The sequence below is a fragment of the Cervus elaphus genome, chromosome 29 (assembly GCF_910594005.1).
Source record: "Cervus elaphus chromosome 29, mCerEla1.1, whole genome shotgun sequence".
In the NCBI taxonomy this organism is placed as follows: domain Eukaryota; kingdom Metazoa; phylum Chordata; class Mammalia; order Artiodactyla; family Cervidae; genus Cervus; species Cervus elaphus.
Window position 1 is genome coordinate 41,104,045 of NC_057843.1, and position 20,270 is coordinate 41,124,314.

Sequence of the window (20,270 nt, forward strand, 5' to 3'; positions counted from 1 at the left end):
GCCCTCACATTCCAGCTATCTCACAGGGATGTAGCTGTATTTATAATATATACTCCTAATATTGCAGGACTGCTCAGGTCAGGGCATCATGAGCCTCACGTATCAGACAGACAAGCCCACAAACCTGAGCAACACAGAGGCCTCCTTCATAAAGCTGCCAACCCAACATCCTCTCTCCAGGACCAGAGGGACCCTCGTGTACGAGTGACCCTCCACCCAGCAAGCCGACATGCTGATTAGTCCGAGAGACGGGCATTTAGGGCTGGGAGGAACCACAACAAGCCAAACAAGATGACTGGCCATGATGGCAGGCAAAACCAACCAGAAATACCAATTCTGAGCTCTTCCTTCATTTCCACCTCCAAAGATTTCGACTTCTGATGGTAAAAAGCAACGATGTTCTGACCTTAAAGGGCTGAGGTTCTGTTGCCACTGGTTGTTGAAAGAATCATTCCTCAGCAGCAGCGGGACCACTGGCCCCAGCGGCGGCAGCCGCAGTGGCGGCAACCACAGACGGTGGAGTTCAGTCCTATTGGCATCGCATTCTGGAAAGGGGAGGGCGGGGAGGGAGGGAGGCAGTCTATTGGCCTCAAAAGCTGAAACATCTGCTGGAGTTATTAACAGCTTTTTGGCTGAGTTCAGCAGCAGGGCACCTTGTGGTTGATAGATTCTTCTCTCAGCAATTCAAAACAATGCAGTTAAAGCAAATTTCTCATTTTCAGAGCACAGCTTAACGAGGCGTACAGTACTTTAAAAATAGTCACACTTAGGATGGTCAATAGCGGTGACTACAACCCAGGGTTACCTTCGGTCCTCCGTGGTGTTGTTAACTCTGCCAGGGTGGAGGCGTAACATGGATTTTTTTTTTTTTTTCAAAGACCACGTAGTTCACGGTTAACTCACTTTGGAGGAATTTACATTATTTATGAAGTTAATGCAGATTATCCTACGGTGTAAATATTGGCGAACTGGATCAAACCACTTAGACAGCTTGTGGCTCTCCCTTCCCAAAAGCGTACATTAAATCCTTTTAGGCTCAGAAGTCCAATTCCAGGAAAGGTTTTGAGGGGCTGGATTTTTGAAGCTGCAGTAAAACTGAATATATGGCAACAGCTTGGGCTGGAAGAGCCCAGGGTTGGAAGGCAGGTGGGGGCTAAAGATTCTAGCTCTAGTCCTTGTCCTAAGTGGCTGTGTGAGTCCTTGTGTGTGTGTGTGTGGGGGGGGTCACTTTATCTTTCTGCCTCTATTTCTTCCTGAATAAGATGATGGAGTTTATTAAGGGGTATGGAGAAGGAAATGGCAACCCACTCCAGTGTTCTTGCCTGGAGAATCCCAGGGAAGGGGAGCCTGGTGGGCTGCCGTCTATGGGGTCGCACAGAGTTGGACACGACTGAAGTGACTTAGCAGTAGCAGCAGCAGCAGCATGAAAGTGAAAGTCACTCAGTCATGTCAAACTCTTTGCGACACTGTGGACTGTAGCCCACCAGGTTCCTCTGTTCATGGGGCTTCTCCAAGCAAGAATACTGGAGTGGGTAGCCATTCCCTTCTCCAGGGGATCTTCCCAACCCAGGGATTGAACCCAGGTCTCCTGGATTGCAGGTGGATTCTTTACTACCTGAGCCACCAGGGAAGCCCATGTATATCTCCAAATGCTTCCAGCCTTTTCTGCCATCCTGGGAACAGTGGCATTCAAATCCAATTTGAAAGTGTTCCTCTTATATTTCATGAATTGTTAACCAAGTTGAGACTGTTTCCCAATGTTTTTTTGTGTTAGCACATGACACTATGTGTGGTATTTGGGTGGGGGCATCAGACAAACAAACTGTAACATTAAATAGCTCTGTCACTCACTTCAAGTGAATGCACCATATGCTGTAACAGACATGGGCAAAATACAACCAGGCCCAGTTGGAATTCCTAGCCTGTTAGTTTCTCTGGCCAGATGAGTGTCCAGCCCAAGGAAGGGTCACACATAACTTCTGTACCTACTGATCCAGTGTGCTAACTTTGGCAGAAGAAAGAGGGTGATGAGGGAGAGAGAATGCTGACCAGAGGAGGGCTAGCACCTGTGATGAGGCTGAAGTCTTCCCTGTCCCTCTTTCATCATTTGCCCCTGTGCCCAGGACAGGATGTTCTTGTTCTGTCACTGAGCTGTGTCCAATTCTTTGTGACTTCATGGACTTCAGCATGCCAGGCTCTTCTGTCCTTCACTATCTCCCGGGGTTTGCTCAAATTCACGTCCGTCAAGTTGGTGATATCATCTAAGCATCTTGTCCTCTGTTGTCCCCTTCTTCTGCCTTCAATCTTTCGCAGCATCAGGGTCTTTTCCAATGAGTCAGCTCTTCGCATCAGGTGGCCAAAGTCTTGGAGCTTCAGCTTCAGCATCAGTCCTTCCGATGAATATTCAGGGTTTTTTTCCTTTAGAATTGACTGGTTTGATATCCCTGCAGTCCAAGGACTCTCAAGAGTCTTCTTCAGCACCACAATTTGAAAGCATCAGTTCTTGAGTACTCAGCCTTCTTTATGGTCCAACTCTCACATCCATGCATGACTACTGGAAAAACCATAGCTTTGACTACATGGACCTTCGTCAGAACAATGGTGTCTCTGCTTTTTAATATGCTGTCTGGGTTTGTCATTGCTTTCCTTCCAAGGAGCAAATGTCTTTTAATTTCATGGCTGCAGTCACCATCCACAGCACAGGATAGGAGAGAGAAATTTGCTGAGTCACTGTTTCCTTAAGCACACTGATGATCTGATCCTTCACTGCAGAGGGAAATAATATAAGAAGGACTGCACTCCTCTTTCCCGCATTCTGATCCAGGCATCTCTAGCAACAGAGACAGTATTTTTATCTATTCAAAAATTATCCTGGTTGGTTCTAAGATAAATGTACACCCTGATGGGCAAGGGTCTCATGAATGTGGGGCTGCTTCTAGCCTCTACAACCAGCTTTTTCATGAGACTGAGGGCACATGGTCCAAGTCTAACAGATGTGTCTGGTCCCTGACCTCAGGTTTCATTCATACGTGCTAGGAGTCTGGTCTGAGTAAAGTGAGTGAAAACAAACAGAAGCCCTTCCATGCTGCCCTGAGAAAGGAAACCCTTTTCAACGTGTCTTTCAGATAAAGCCTTGTGTCTCTCAGATAAAAGAGAAGAGTACCCTCAAATTCCTGTAAACGCATTTGGGCAGTACCAGCCTTGACTTGCAGATAGACACAGCTGATGTCACGCCTCATCCCCTAAGTGTACCGGCCCCTATGCTGCCCTGAGGTTGGCTGTTGCCAGAAGAGGCTCATCCACTGATAACTATCAACACCTAGAACCCTGTATGACCAGCTCCAAGCAGCTTGCTGAGAACTTCTGACGTGGGAGACGGCAATCCCAGGGCAGACCCCCAGTCTCTCAGGGGCGTCCGACATGCCCCCTGGCTCTGTAACACAGGTGCCCTGCAGTGTTCCTGTGTCCCATGGACACTGTCATCTTGTGCAAAACTAAGGCAGCCACCAGCGGGCAGATGCCAGCCCAGGCAGTCCAGTGTGGGCAGAGCATACGGCCCCGATCTCCTCTATGAAGTCATACCTGAATTCTTCTAGAGACAGAGGGATGCGAAAGGAAGATCCAGCCTTTCCTGAGAAGACAGTGACCAAGGTTTCTGGGTCAATGGGATGCTCCTGAAACAGTGCTAGTGAACTTGGGGGCTGCAGACTCTGTGAAGGCCCACACATACCCTGCAGCTTGTTCAGCAGATTCCAGCTGAAGCCTGGGGACTCAGGCTTTGAGAGGTGACTGCAGCTCCCACCCATGGGTTGCTGAATGGAAACCTATGGCCACAGGGTGACCTTAAGCTGGCCTTTCACAGACTCTTAAACAAAGAAATTAGGTTGATGGGAAATAAATATCAATGGATTTCTCTCCACCCCCAAATACCAACTGATCTACACAAATGCAAGTATAATATGCCCTTATATCTTTTGTCATCTAGAGCACAGATGTTAATTTGCTGGAAATGTGTGTGTGTGAATTTTAAGCACGGTATCATCTGTCATGTCAGAGCATGCATAAGATCAATGGAAAATATTTTTTTTGTACTGCTGGGTAAAAAGTGATAGTATTCCACTTGAACCCTGCCATATTTGATAACTGTCATACTAAAACAATTCTAATTCAGACTCAAAGATTATGTACAGTGTTTAGTAAAATTAAGAAATAGGAATTAGGAAATCCATGGGCTGTCTTTAGTTTGACCACTATGCTAATAGTTAATTTTGAGTAAGTTGCTCAAACAGTACATAGTAATTTGCCTTTTCTCTAAGTAAGTCAGACATTAAGCATTGTCATCACTTACTGGTAAATATAAGGCATCACACTTTTGCAGAATGACTATGGAAATTTAGGGGTTTAATAATAATTGAATTACAACCTATTATCTTAGGTTGGTAGAATTGTTGGTAGCATTGTTCTTCTATAAACTGAAATAAATCTTATAAAGATTTGTTATTTAAATGAAGGCTGTTTCTTAGTGTTGCTTCACAGATGAAAGATAAAGGAGATAATGTAATCTCAGTATTCTACAGCAAAGCATCTCTGTCCTCAGAGTATCCAAGGGACAACAAGGGTCATCAGGTCAATTCTCAGCATTAAATGAGGAGAGAGACTTACAGAGGTTAAGCCTTATCCAAAGCTACACAGGGCAGTTGATTTAAAACATACTCCCTTTCTCAGGATAGTTGTAATGGCGAAACTAAACTCCATATCAACTCCCTTTGATATGTTATCAAAGACAGAGTAAGTAATCTAAGACAGGACCCCAATCATATTCTCCTTCTCTTTCACATATTCCCTAATACTTTTCTTTTATAGAGGAGTATTTAGTGTCTGGTCCAAAAGGAATAGAAAATTTTGCTCCTGAAATCCTCCAGTGGAAAGTCTGTATTGATGTCTATGAATAACCTTTGTCAACTCACCAATGAATAAATAAGTATTTTGATGTACTGAAACACTGGGTTGGCCAAAAGTTTTGGGGTTTTCCATAACATCTTATGGGGCTTCCCAGGTGGTACTAGTGGTAAAAACAAAACAAAACAAAACAAAAAACCTGCCTGCCAATGCAGGAGATGTAAGAGACATGGGTTTGATCCCTGGGTCAGAAAGATCCCCCGGAGGAGGGCAAGGCAATCCACTCCATTCATGCTTGGAGAATGTCACGGACAGAAAAGCCTGGTGGACTATATGGTCCATAGGGCTACGAGAAGTCAGACATGACTGAAGTGAATCAGCACACATGCACACATAACATTTTACAAAAAAACCTTGAATGAACGTTTTGGCCAACTCAATAGTAAAGTGTTAGTCACTCAGTCGTGTCTGACTCTTCGGTGCCCCATGGACTGTAGCCCTCCAGGCTCCTCTGTCCATGGAATTTTCCAGGCAAGAATACTGAAATGGTTTGCTATTTCCTTCTCCAGGGCATCTTCCATAAAAAATATAAGTTAGCTTCAACTGTAAGGGAGGGGTTCTGGGAAGAGATACCAATATTGTTGAACACCCTTTGTGTTCTAGACACCCTGCTAAAAGGATTTTAAAGTACGTGATTTATGTTCATATCTTAGTCCTGTAAAGTAGGCACTCTTATAGATGGAGACACTGAGACCCAGAGAGGGGAAGGACATTCCCAATGCTACTATGTGGTAAACACAGGCTTTAATTTCAGGCCACCTTAACCTGTTCTCTTTATTTACCCATATGTGCCACATATATGCAGAAGGATTTACATTCAAAGGAATATGCATAGTAAGTGATGGGCATTGTAGTTGATACCCATTATGAGAGTACAGGGGAGAGATCACTGATACCCCCAGAATGAATCCATTATGAATCCTGGATTAGAGTGGTCAGGTACTAGGTTTCATTGAGACAATGGAATGAGCCATGTCCTGAGGAATGGGTAGGCTTTGATAGATAAATATGATAGGGAAAGACATTTTATTTGAGGAAAATAGATCCCAGCAGGAAATGCACCCTAAAGAAGCATGAGTAGATCATCTTGGCTAAAAAGGAAGGTTTCCTTTGGGAAGTCACAAAACAAAGCCCAAAGAAACTTGGGTTTGGACTCAAAAAATTCAATGCCAGTGTAAAATGTTTGGATTTAATACTATGAGTAAGAGAAGACTGTAAAAAGTTTGCTTGGAGATAGATTAGAGAATCAGAGAAAGGAGGCAGGGAGGGTTTCTCAGATTTTACTGTGGCAGTCCAGCTGCTGGTGGTGATGATGGTAGTGATACAATGAAATTAGATGAAAAGGAACTTACAAGGGAAAATAAGCCCTGTTCCAAGGAGATGTGGTCACTGATCGTAAATCATTCCAGGTACTATTCCAGGTGGAAGGACCTGGAATAATAAAGGTTATCCAATTTGTTTTGCTTAGACTCATCTGTTGACTGCTCAACTGCTGAAAGCTTGCTGTATGCTTGGTCCTGTTCTGTTGTCTACAGATGCAACAAGTGAACCAGGAAGCTATACTCTATGCTGCTAGGGACTCACCTTCTCGTGGATGATCTGGGGGCTGTGGCTTAGGTTGATACAGTGGGGGGACCTCACAGGGGAGAGGTTTTGTTTAAAATTAGTTTTGTTTAAGAAGATAATTAGTTGGAGGTGAGATTTAGGTTGCCCAGGTTAAAATGTAGATGAAGCAAGTGATAATAAAGAAATATTTCAGTAGGGAGATCAGACTTAGAGAAATTAGAAAGCCCTATAGGAGAAGTGAATGAAGAAGGAAACGGCAACCCACTGTAGTATTCTTTCCTGGAGAATCCCATGGACCGAGGAGCTTGGTGGGCTGTGGTCCATGGGGTCGCAAAGAGTCAGACACGATTGAGTGACTAATACACATAGGAGAAGTGAAAAGGCATCAAATCATTTCCAGGCTGTGAACTGCCCTCTTCATAATGTCCCTGTACATGCCCCTTGAGTCTGCTTTTATCATTAGTTTTATCCTAGTCTCTGAACCCACATTTCTCATGCACTTTATGGTGTCACTAAATTTTTGCCTATCAAGGAAGTGTAAGATTTGAATAATTCTACTTGCTTGTAGCACAGGAAGATAGCCAACTATGTGTGATTGCTTCAGAAGAGTTATGAAATTTTTTATTCCATGAAATTCTTTAGGGCAGTGCACCTCAGAATTTAATGTGCACATAAATCACCTTAGGATCATGTTAAAATGCAGCTTTGGATTCAACATATCTGGGTGGGGCCTGCAATCCTGCATTTCTAAGTTCCTAGGTACTGCTGCTATTGGTGGTCCTCAGATGTAATCTTGAAGCTATGGCATCATTGTATTATTAAATCTCACATTGCTCTCTACCATTACTGTTACTGAAAACTACTTTTTGCATCTTGTAGGTAAAAACATATTAGGACAAAGATGATAAAAACAAAGGAATGTAAACTTTGTGGGAGAAAAGGCATGTAAAATTTTGCTATATAGCCAAGAATATGATATCAGTGAACAAAAAGAAAGGCAGATGTGTTATGGGAAATGACTTCCAGGTTGGGTAGTCCAAGAAAGTTTCATAGAAAAGGATGCTTTTGAGCAGGTCAGGATTACAGTAGGGAAAAAAGGAAAGAAAAAAAAAATCAGAGTTAGAAGATAACATCAGTGCCATATTATTTTGATTACTGTAGATTTGTAACACATTTTGATAGCTTGGTGCCAAGCCACCCCTCATTATTCCAATCTCTCATAATTTTTTGTTCATTGTTTTGTTTTGGTTTTATGTAAGCCTTACATCATCATGAAGTTTCAGAAAAAAAAATATATTGAGAATGATCTGATTTCATTAAGTTTAAGAATTATTTGAGGAGGTATTGACATTTTTCTAAGACTAAGATTTTCTGTTTCTCCATTTATTATAGTCATTCTCCTCTTCTGTAGAAGTTGACAGTCTTCTGGAAATAGTTTCCGTTTGGGTAGATTTTTGTTGTTGTTGTTGTTAGCTCCTATATGTAATTCTTTATTTACTGTTATTAATGATTATTTTTTTGTGACTGACTTTTGCATGCCTAGTATTACCTTTGCTTTTGGAAATTATACCCTCTAGTAAGGAACTATCTTTTCTTCAATTTTTACCTCCAAGTGTTACAGCTACAGTAGTTTAATTCTCTATTACATTTCCTAATCAGTTATTGCTAATACACAGGAAAAACTCCTGGAGTTTGTATACTTAACATGTACATTTATTTCACATAAGGCTTACTAAGCTCTATTGAAATGACTCTTTGGGGCTGTTCGCATAAATAACATTTAAGAGTGCCATAATAATTTTCTCATCTGTGCTCCATTTGTTTTTCTTATACATTTCTAAATGCCTTGGTCAGAACTTCATAAAATGCTTAATCACAAAGTTAATGTGAATAGCTTAGTCTTCTGTTTTGTTTTGTCTTCTGTGGCTTTATAGTCAGGTCAGTGTTATTAAGTCAATATTTTAATTCATCTTCTCTATCAAGATAATTTAATCTTTGTGTTCAATTTTGATTAAAAAATTGTAATTCTGGATTACCATTGTTCCTTGATGACTAAACTTTTCAAGTCCTGAGTTCTTCTAGTTTCATGTCTTCTCTTGAACTCTTCAGGACAGACATATGGGTGACATTTCAATTTTAGCCCTCAGATTTCTGAGATTCTTATACACACATTCAAAAATGTGTTAGGTATAAAATTGTTGGGCCACAACTTTTTCTTATAAAAAAATCTTTACATGGTTGTTCCATTGATTATGCCATTTACAGAAATATGAGACTGGGATAAGTTTGTTTCTTTGTAGAATAATCATTTTCCCCCTAGCTTGAATGGCAGAGAATTGAATGCCAGCTTTCTGGTTTCAGATCAAAAGATGTGCAGAAAAGGACACATTAGCTAAGCTGCAATCAGGTCCTCAGGCTTTGGGCACTTCCAGGAAGCTTGGGGTGATGATACATTGCATTATCCAGGTAGCTCCTGCTTTTCCCAAGCATGCCTGGGTGTTGGCATGTTTATAGAAATAGATAGAAAGCTTAAAGACTTCCTGGTGGTGGGTAAGATAAAGAAGGAAGAAGTGTAATCTGAGGTATACCTTGAGATATAACGTGTTTGCCAGGTCAAGGAATGGTAGATGGAAACAATTCACTCAAAGAAACAGCATGAATGCACAGCTCAGAGATGGAAAAGCAGGCCATCTCACAAAAGCAATCCACAAGGTACGTGGAGGGAACAGCTGGAGTTGAGGCTAAGCCAGTGGGATGGGGCCAGTTGCAGCAATATCTTAAGAAAAATGGGTGTTATTCTGAAGGTAATAGTCACCTACACAAATGAGGAATCATCCAAAGTGAAAAAGTACCATCAGTCCTGTACTTCAGATTTATTATGCTGGTGGTCTGCATGGAATTTGAGGGCAGGCCATTTGGAAGCCTAGATGAGAGACAAAGATCTGGAGTTAGGCAATAGAAATGGATCAGAGACAAATGAAGCACATGTTTTGGTGTTTGAATTGACAAGATATGGAAGAAATGTGAAGGCAGAGAGAGACAGAGGAACCAAGATGACTCCTGTTTCCTGGGCGTATACAGAAGCTGTCTGAAGAGACAGTTGTAAATAGGAAGTTTCCAGTTAAGAGAAAACTCTGGGCTGGTGAAATAGAACTGGGCCTGTGTAAATGGGAGACAGCGAGGTTATTCAGAGAGAGATGATGAAAGGTGAAGCAAGAAGTGAAAGTTGAGGCCAAATGCAACAAAGAAGTTGGATGAGTCAAGAGCTGAAAACCCACCTAGGATTTGCAAGTTAAGCAATTATTAGTGACCACTGCTTGAGGAGTTCCAGTTCAGTAGGGGAGTAGAAGGCAAGTAACAAGGATTTTGAGAGAAATTAGGAAAGAGGCCTCATGTTCTTCTTTTAGAAGCCAGAGGCAAAAGGAAAAGAGAAGTGTGTAGGTAGCTGATGTAGAACTAGGAATTTTGTTTGCTTAATTCTTAAGAATGTAACTGAGGAAGCAAGTCCCCAAATTAAGTTTGGCTTATCCTGAATCTCCAAGTTATTTTTGATTTTATTTCTTTGACTGAACCATAGGATCTGTCTGCATTTCCAGTAATTTACTTTTTCTTCTTTTATCTTCTAAATATTTACATTTTTCCAAAAAGTTGTTCAATTGTATTTTAACACTTTTCATCTTACTAACCCTGCTTGTTAGAGAAAAACTAGAATTTCATTGAAATCAGCAACCTAGAATCAGAAGACATCTTGGATCAATTTGTCTAACCTATTCTTCCAAAGTTGTAATTTCCTTTCAGCATCCTTAACATATTTCCAGTGACAGTAAACCACTACTTCAAAGGCAAGTCAATCACTTTGGTTGGACATACCACACCTAATAGCATGTCTGTGTTAATTCAGAAGGCATGTGTTAAGCTGCAAGTAATAGATGACTCCAAATCAAAACTGTTTCGACAAAGATTAAAATATTTTATCGAATAAGAATTACTCAAGTAGGCAAGTTTCAGAGTTTGTAAAATCAGTGTTTCAACACAATTTCAAAGACCCAGGATTTTTTCCATCTTTTTACTCCGTCATTCTTAGTGTATCTGCTTAGCATTCTCATTGTTACAATATGGCTGCCAGTACTCTGGGCATCACATGCAATCATTAGATGTCTAGCAGAAGGAAGCAGGACATACCCTGTTTAGTATCTTTTTGTTGTTATTGAGGATACCTTTTCCATGCATCCTGGAGACTATCAGTAGAAAACTATCAGGAGACTTCCAATTCAGTATCACATAATAGCAAAGAGCATGGATAATGAGCCACACAATCTGGGTTTGTATTCTAGTTCTAATTTTATACTTCCTTAAGCTTCTCTGCTGCTGCTGCTGCTAAGTCGCTTCAGTCGTGTCCGACTCTGTGTGACCCCATAGACGGCAGCCCACCAGGCTCCCCCGTCCCTGGGATTCTCCAGGCAAGAACACTGGAGTGGGTTACCATTTCCTTCTCCAATGCATGAAAGTGAAAAGTGAAAGTGAAGTTGGTCAGTCATGTCTGACTCTTCACAACCCCGTGGACTGCAGCCCACCAGGGATTTTCCAGGCAAGAGCCCTGGAGTGGGGTGCCATCGCCTTCTCCGTAAGCCTCGCTAGCTCTCAGTTTTCTGAGCTTCAAAACTTATATACTCATACAATTTACCTCATAGAGTTTGTTGTTGGAATTAGCATTAATAAAGTACTTTAAAAAGTGCCTGACATACAATAAGTGCCCAGCAAGTTTTTATTACTATGCATTCAGCAATCCTATTTGAACTACATGCCCTTCCCTTAATCAGTTACTGGCAAAAGAAATGGGGTTATTCTGACTGGCTTTGAAAACCTAATATTTATCCCTGAAATGGGGGGCTAACAATGTGCATCTACATACAGATATATGAATAATACCTGGGCTCTATTAACTGACAAAGGAGAAAGGACGGATGGCTCTTGGGGAGACAACCAATAGTGTTGATCATGTAAGGCACAATTTGCCATTTGCTGTCATTCCATTCATTTGCAGACTTTGGTGATATTGGGAGAAGGAATTGCAAGCAAAGACAATATTATGGTTAATATATACTAGTGATACATTGAAATACACACATTCTAAGTAGACTCATGCTTGAATCCTACTAAGTAAAACCTGAAAATACATTTAAAATACCTAACAATTAGTTTCAATATCATTCCAAGTAGCAGTTTAAAAGAACTTGTATTTTTATATCCATTTTCAAAGCTTTATTTACCTACCTTTCCCATTCAATTCTCACAGCAGTCAGGTGATGAATGATAGGATTGGTATGATTACCATCTTGCAGATGATGAAATTGAGGTTCTTCAAAATCTGGTGGGAACTCTGGATACAGAGGTAAGAAGTAGCAGGATTGATACTTAAATTCAGATCACCCATTTCCTAGTAAGAAGTCTTTCTCCTCTATCACAGTGCCTTTCTTATATAATAAAGACATTCTGAAATGCTTTCTTTGGTCACCATTAGCGGTGGCTCACTTCAATCTTATAGCCAGAGATTAAACACAGCGTGCCAGGCTATGTGAGCACAGAGCTGACTGTGACTCTCTTAGCACCATTTATCCTCAGAGACGTCAACACACACATTTAGGTGTCACAGTCCTATGGTGGATTATCTGGAGTCTTGGGTTATTACGAACATTCTTTCTTCAAGTGCTCAGTATTAATTGCTAACTTCTAATTTTTTTTAAACCAAAATTGGCACTGGGCTGTTTGGCACTCTGATCCCAGAGAATATGATCTATGAGAAAGCTTTTCACAAAAAGGACTGATCATCTAAGAAAAACGGTTTCATCCCAGAAAGGTAAAATTTGGATAAACCTTCATTTAAAGCTAGGTAAAACTGCCCATAACTTACAATTTTTCTTTAAAGAATTTTTTTCATAATCAGTGGAATGGGGTGGTTAGTGACCTTTAAAGAACTTTAATTACCACTTTATTAGAAAGTATTTGGCATGTTTTGTAAGACTGCTGTAATCATTATTATTTACATCATGATATGCCCAATGTCTCTGCCAGAGACACCAGCTGGGGCCCCTGCCCTCTGGACATCTGGCTAAATGATTCTACACCCCATTTCCATGGTCTGTGACAGCCCAGTAGGCCTCCTTGTGATTTCTAAGTATTTCTAGAACTTACTTTTTTATGATTTTCTTTGCCTTTATGCTCTAAGATCCCACAATACTGAGGGTCTGCTCCAAACGAACCAGATATGAGGCCTCAATCTCTTCACCGGTTTCTAAAACAACAAAAAGAAAAATAAAACCCAAATCATTCACTCTAAACATTTCATGAGTTAAACAACCCTCCTGAGGATTTGGGGATCCACAGGGCCAGGCTACACTGAGAATCATGTAGACTCCCACGGTCATATCCTGTCTGGAATAAATGGGATGTTACTCCTCCTCTCTCAGACACACCTGATCGCTTCATCCCCAAGGTCCCACATTCTCACGTTTTATTTCCAGGCACCTGTAAGGGTACTTTCTCTTACTCTTCTTTTTCTAGGAGGAAATCAGGTGTCAATGGCTAGCATCAAATCGTGTCTTTCCATTTTTTTACATTTGTAACTCACCTTGTTCAGTGTCTGAACTTAAAGGAAAAACATATGGGAAGCTTACTTGGCCCAACTTTTTTCCCCATTCTTCTTCCAGGTGATACCATAAATTACAACAGACATTTACAAACTATGGCTTAAGGGCCATATCTGGCCACACTCATGTATTACCATCTTTTGGCATCCTTTTTAAACATTTTTATTTTCTACTGGAGTTTATAGGTGATTTACAATGTTGTGTTGGCTTCAAGTGTACAGTAAAGTGACTCAGTTATACATGTAGGCCCTGCTTGATTATTTATTTTATATACATGAGTGTGTATATTTATGTTAATCCCAACCTTCTAATTCATCTGCCTGCTCCCCCCCACCACATTTCCCCTTTGGTATCCATATGTTTGTCTTCTAAGTCTGTGAGTCTATTTCTGTTTTGTAAATATGTTCATTTTCTAGATTCCACGTATAAGAGATAACATGATATTTGTCTGTCTCCCCTACTTAGTATGATCATCTCTATGTACATCAAAGTCTGGTTTCATACTCATTACAATTGCTGAGTTGAACAGTTGCAATAGAGACCACCAAGCCCATTAAGCCAAAAATATTTGCAATCTGGCCCTACACAGAGGAAGTCTGCCTTGATATAGGCAACTCTGTTAGAGGTACTTTACCTGCACCTAAGGCTTTACTATTGGAGAAGGAAATGGCAACCTACTCCAGTATTCTTGCCTACTCCAGTATTCTTGCCTGTGGACAGAGGAGCCTGGTGGACTGCTGTCCATAAAGTTGCATAGAGTCAGACACGACTAAAGCAACTTAGTATGCATGCATGCATTAGAGAAGGAAATGGCAACCCACTCCAGTGTTCTTGCCTGGAGGATCCCAGGGACGGGGGAGCCTGGTGGGCTGCCATCTACGGGGTCACATAGAGTCGGACACAACTGAAGCGACTTAGTAGCAGCAGCAAGGCTTTACTATTCATGGCATTTTCATACACCTTATATATCTTGATCATCTAGCACCTCCGAAATGCCTATTCTCATTTTATAAGAAGAAAATTGGAAAGTGACTAGTCCAAGATTACACAGGTAGTATGTGACAGATCTGGGATTAGTACAGGTTGATCGGTTCACACCTTCCAGAGGATGCTCTTTGGAGAGCAGGGGAACTGATCTGCTCTGAAAGAGGAGGCACCCACTTGTCTTCCAGCTCTTGTGATAGCTGAAGAAGAGTCATTTTTGTTTGGCCCTATTCTGCTCACTCCTGAATTCTTGAGGTAAATTTGCCAGCTCACTCCCCCTTCCCTAACTAGTGGGTAGGAGAATCTACAATGGAGATGAGACAACTGCAGATTAGTTCTTTTTAACTCTGCACTCATCTGGAGTAGGAGAAGAAGGCGTGGAAATGCCTGAGAGTCCAAGAGTTAGAGAAGGATGCAAACGTACCTCAGAGCCCAGCTCCTGCTTTGGATTTGGAACTGTTGTCTTGGCCATCTCACTCTGAATTCAGTGCTCTTTCCACTATAATAATAAGCACACTGCTGGACAGTGGTGGCATAAAGTAAAGTGTCAGTCGCTCAGTCATGTCTGACTCTTTGCAACCCCTTGGGCTGTAGCCCACCAGGCTCCTCTGTCCATGGGACTTTTCCCAGGCAAGAATACTGGAGTGGGTTGCCACTTCCTCCCCCAGGGGATCTTACTGACCCAGGGATCGAACCCAGGTATCCCTCATTGCAGACGGATTCTTTACCATCTGAGCCACCAGGGAAGACGATGATGGCACGAATGATGTATAATGATTTCATTAGGAAAATGCAAAGAAGAGATGAAATTGTGTACTGATTTCCAAATGTGACCATCCTCAATTCCTTCCCTCTCTGTAGATGCATGATGCTCCTCCCATCAAGTGGGTGGCAGAGTCTAATTCCTTTCCCCTTGAATATGAGTGATCCGTGGGACAGGTTTGAGGTGGAAGAGCCAGGCTGGAACTTCTGACACTAGGATATAAAAAAGTCTCAGGATATAAAAAACCCTCCACTTGGGTCTCTTAGAAAGCTCACCCTGAGACATTCCCTCTCAGAAACTAGCTATCATGCTGTGAGAAATGAAAGCCACATTTCTTGAAAGGCTGCAGACAGGTGTTCTAGTCAAAGGTCCCAGCTCATCTCTCGCCAACAGCCGGCCTCAGCATCCGCCCATGTGAGAGCACCATCTTGGATGGCCAGTCCAGTGGCGTCTTTGAATGACAGTATGAGACATCTTGAGTGGGAAGCACCCGGACAACCCATAAAATTGTGGTAGTTAACATATTGTTGCTTCAAGCCACCACATTGTTTTGCATAGTCACATGCAGCTATTCTGTGTGTGCTCAGTCACATCTGACTCTTTGCGACCCTATGGACTGTAGCCTGCCAGGATCCTCTGTTCATGGAATTTCCCAGGCAAGAATACTGGTGTGGGTTGCCATTTCCTTCTCCAGGGGATCTTCCTGACCCAGGGATCAAACCCACGTCTCCTGCATCTCCTGCACTGGCAGGCAGATTCTTTACTGCTGCACCACCTGGGAAGCAAAAGGCTTAGGAATAAGAAGATAATTTAGTAACATACAAGAAAAATGCACATATTTTATGAAACCAGTCAAATCAACCAAGGAGTCCATTGTCTGATTACCATCAGAAAAAAGAATCCCCACAATGGAAATTTGCTATATGACTCAGGGAACTCAAACGGATTCCGGAACAACCTAAAGGAGTGGGAAGGGGTGGGAGGTGGGAGAGAGGTTCAAGAGGGAGGGGACATTTGTATACCTTTGGTTGATTTATGTTGATCTATGGCAGAAACCAATACAGTATTGTAAAGCAGTTATCATTCAATTAAAAATAAATTTCAAAAAAGAGTGTATGGCAGAGGAGCTTCCTGGGAATGACAGCCAGGAAGATAAAAAATTAAAAAAGAATCCCCTAAAGGTACTGTGACAAAACAAGGTTTCAGGTTCCTTCTGCCTCTCTTAATCCTTTTTGGGGAGAGGTGGGGATGGGAGTACAGGTGAGGAGTGAGCTGTGTGCGGGAGGGAAGAGGTCCTTTTAGAACAATGATGCCTCAAGGTCATGTTCATCATTAGCAAGAGATGGTTTCCTCTTGCAGAGACTTCAAGCACAAGAATCTTATCCTACTCCTGGGGAAAATTAAAGAGGTACTGAACAGAAATTTCTAAACACCTCCCCAGGACCGAGCCAAGAATGAGGATTTGCAAAAGTTTGATTTAGAGAAGCAGACCCTTGCTTGGGGGAAGGACTAGGGGGAAAAGGGAGATGAGGAATGTTGGAGAGACTCCAGGTACGGGCGGGTTTCCATCTGAGCTCACTGTGGATGCCCTGAAAGGCAGTCTTACAGGAAGGGGGAAGAAATATCCTGTTCTAGCTTCTGTTCTTCACATGTACTCCCAACCGGCTAATAAAAATAAGATTGTCTATGCACCTCACAGTGAATGAACTACGTCCGCGCTTTACAATCTCACTGGTGTCTAGATTTGAATGAGCTCGTTTTTCTCACAGAAAGAAGGATGTCCATCTTGTGGAATGAGGGGTGACTGAAAATGTCTTCCTTTGAGGTTAGAAGAAATAGTGACGTCCCAATCCTGTTTACTGAATTTTGAAAAGGGTGTGTGTATGTGCACATAAGAACAAGGTCAATGCTCTGGAAAAATAAGTTTCAGTCTTTCCTTCTTCATTATTTCCCACCCTCACCCCAAGCTTGCTGCTTTCACTTTTTGTTTTTCCCTCCTTCTTAGTGCGGGGTGTGCCATTCACCCATCCAAACGTACTCTGCACGTCTATCCTACTCTGCATAGAAAAGCTGACTTGTAAGGACTTTTATCAATGGACTCCCTTGCACTGGTTGAGGTCAGCCACTGGGGGGCCCTGGAGACAGACAGAAGGGATACCCCTGACTCTCTGCAGAGTCACCTTGGGCCAGTGATGTCCCTATCTAAGGTCGAGCTTGTGTCATGACAGCCCTCTCTTTGTGACGACTCTCCCCGTGGGGCTCGGGAAGTGTTCCTAACTCTCCTTTCTCAGGCCTAGGACTGGTGTCCCCTGTGCTCACATTACCCCAGGGTGCTGCACTAACCCCTGTGGCTTCCTCTCAACTCTCTAAAGGAACACTTTATTAAATTATCATGAAATGATCCTAATTTGAGCATGCCATCGATTTCCTGCTGAGAACGTGACGGATACACTGTTCTACACTATTGATTGTTTACATTTGAATATCAGTGTGCTCAAGGGCTTTCTCTACATGGGCGGTTTGTGACTTGAAGTCCCACCCTGGCACCACAAGGACTTTGGTCCCTAGGAATTTCAAGGGTAACCGATCAGATGGAGCTTGCATTGGCGAAAGAAGAAAAAGCAAGAAAATTTAAACCTGTCCCTCAGGGATCACACCCAAAAGAAGTCGTCCCCTTAATCTAACATTAATTTTATGTAGTTCCCTGACCCAAACTTTCATTAAAGCATTAAGCTCGGTGAGGGTGGAGCGCTCACTCTTCCTTCTGTCATGCTTGGGATGGAAGAGAATACATAGAGATTCTGGGGGTGGAGGTGGGATGGAGGTGGCTTGGGTAGCACACACACCAAAACAAGCCTTTTCTGTTTTGTAATTGTTCTAGGATCAACCAAGACTACAATGCACAACATCAAGAGGTGGAAAATATAGGTTTTCAATATCATTTCTGCTATCTCTGTCATAAGTTTTTAACCATTTAAAAATTGTAAGTATAGTTAATTTACAATGTTGTGTTAGTTCAAGTGTACAGCGAAGGGATTCTACCTCTCTGTAGATAGCTAGCTAGAAAGAGAGAGATAGATACATCTATTCTTCCGATGTAATTTTGCTAGTTTTAAAAGGATCGTTTTCTCACAAGATTTGAGTGAGACATTGGTGGCGCTGTTGAAGCTATCCTGAATAATTTCTGAGTTTCTAACTTGAAGACCTCCTCAGCAGTTAATAGGAAAATGCGAGACTTGATCACACTGGTTGCTGTTTCTCTGTTCTCCAGTGGCCCTCTACTGCTTAGGATGCGGATGTCAAACCTTAGCCTGGCATTGAAACCCCCATTGTCTGGATCAAGGCTGTCACGTGAGCTTTGTTCCCATTCCTAGCCCCTCTTCTATCTCTCCTCCCATTATTCTTCCATGTAGATTAATCTTTAGCCACATCAAGCAATTCTATTTTTCCCAAGCATGCTACAAAGTTTCTACCTTGTATATGGGCCACCTCAGGGCCTTTACTGAGCTTTCCTGCCAGCTCAAATTCCCTTCCCTTACACGCCCAGCCTTCCCACTGGCTCGTGAGCTGTTGGAGGGAAAGGTGCTTGATTTTTTCATTTTGTGCCTCTTTCCCGCATAGCACTGTACCTTGCACATTCTAAGCGTCCTCAAAAGAGTGTGTGGATCCAAATGGCAGCTTTTCAGGAACTGTTTTTAATTTTGTTTGAGAAGAATAGGCCAAGTGAAGGCTCAGAAATGACAGAGGTAAGTGGCAAGGGTTCTGTATTGCAGAGCAAGCCTTAACTTTTCCCTCTCAAAGCAACATCTATCTTTCTACCCAGAGATTCATCTCCATGTCTCTAGTGGACCACATTCATGCACACCTCTAAGGACAAGGATTCAGTCTAGGTGAAAGATAAATCTTGAGGGACTTCCCTGGTGGTCCAGTGGCTAAGACTCTAAGCCAGCTCCGAATGCAGCGGGCCCAGGTTCAATCCCTGGTCAGGGAATTATATCCTACATGCCGCAACCAAGAGTTCATCATATGCCACAATTAAAGATCTCATGTGCTGCAACTAAGACCTGGTGTGGTCAAATAGATACCTACTTAGATAGATTTTTTTTTTTTAAAGAAAGAAATCAGTATTGTCATTTGCTGCTGGTGGTGGTATCTGCTCCGTCATGTCTGCCCTGTGGTCTGTCCATGGAATTCTCCAGGTGAGGATATTGGAGTGGGTTGCCATTCCCTGATCTTCCTGACTCAGGGATTGAACCTGGGTTTCCTGCATTGCAGGCAGATTCTTTATCATCTGAGCCACCAGGGAAACGCTCATTAAATGCAGACTCCATTTAAGATTGATAATGTGAAAACTTTTCAAGGTACTGTTGGGGAGGGGATAATTTCTTTCATGGTTTTCACATATTTATCTGGGTAAAGAAGGAAGACAGTTAGATTCAGGAGAAATTCAGAAATTGGAGAGAGAGAGCTTGAAAGTTTGAACCGTTTTCTTTTTCTGGTTGGGAAAATATGCTCTTCTGGTGTCTGATGTTCCAGAGAGATCCCTCCAGCAAGGAGTTAAGGTCGGACGTGGCCTAGTGCCCAGTGAGATCCAGTGGGAGGCCAAAGGAAGGCAGTGGATGAAGCGGTGCGGAAAATGTTCTTTCCAAATTTTACTTATTCCCCCAAGATGGGCCCCTGCTCTAACATTTACCCTGTGCCTTATAATAGCATTTGGGGAATCATTAAAAGCTTCTGGTGTCACTATTTTAATTAAGAGTGAAAGTCCTGCATGGGCCAGACACAGTGAGACTCTGTTCCTAGTGGTCACCGGGGAGAAATGGAATGTCAAGTAAGTGCAGACTCTTGGCTACGGAGTCCTAGAACCCCTTTACTTAAAGCATGTTTCAGAAGATTACTTCATCTAGCCAGGACAGTGAACTTGATACACTAAAATGAAAGGTGGCTCATTCTCTCAAAATCTGTATCTGTATCCTTACCTCTATCTATAACATTTATGTCCACTGAAATGCTGCAATACACGGTCAAATAATAAATGAGCTTATGGTTTTTGATAGAGATTGTAAAAGTGTTGTGACATTGGATCTGTAAAAAGCTAGACTCATATCTTAAAATATGACTTATGACAGCTGCTGCCACATTTGGAGCCTTAATTTTTAAGCTTCATCCTTGGATCCCTCGCTTACGTAAGATATGCGAAATGGCAGCCAGGGAGGCAGTACAACACATAGCATTGTATCGTCTTTCAAGACTGTGCAACTGTATTGTTTTCTTGACAAACACTGCTTTGAGAGTATACTTTCTTCAGGCTACCTCTCTTCACCTTTTATGATAAACAAAGCAACCCTTTT

The 20,270-nt window shown here is 42.1% G+C and overlaps 1 long non-coding RNA gene across 1 annotated transcript in view; it reads right to left on the reverse strand.

Annotated features, from left to right (window-relative positions):
- The window catches only part of LOC122686267, a 553,524-nt gene that overhangs the window by 40,495 nt on the left and 492,759 nt on the right, over positions 1–20,270 (reverse strand). The window contains exons 6-7 of the long non-coding RNA XR_006338679.1: positions 12,718–12,817; positions 11,800–11,905 (exon numbers count right to left, since the gene is read on the reverse strand). This is a non-coding gene — a long non-coding RNA (uncharacterized LOC122686267). The remainder of the gene's footprint in view (positions 1–11,799; positions 11,906–12,717; positions 12,818–20,270) is intronic.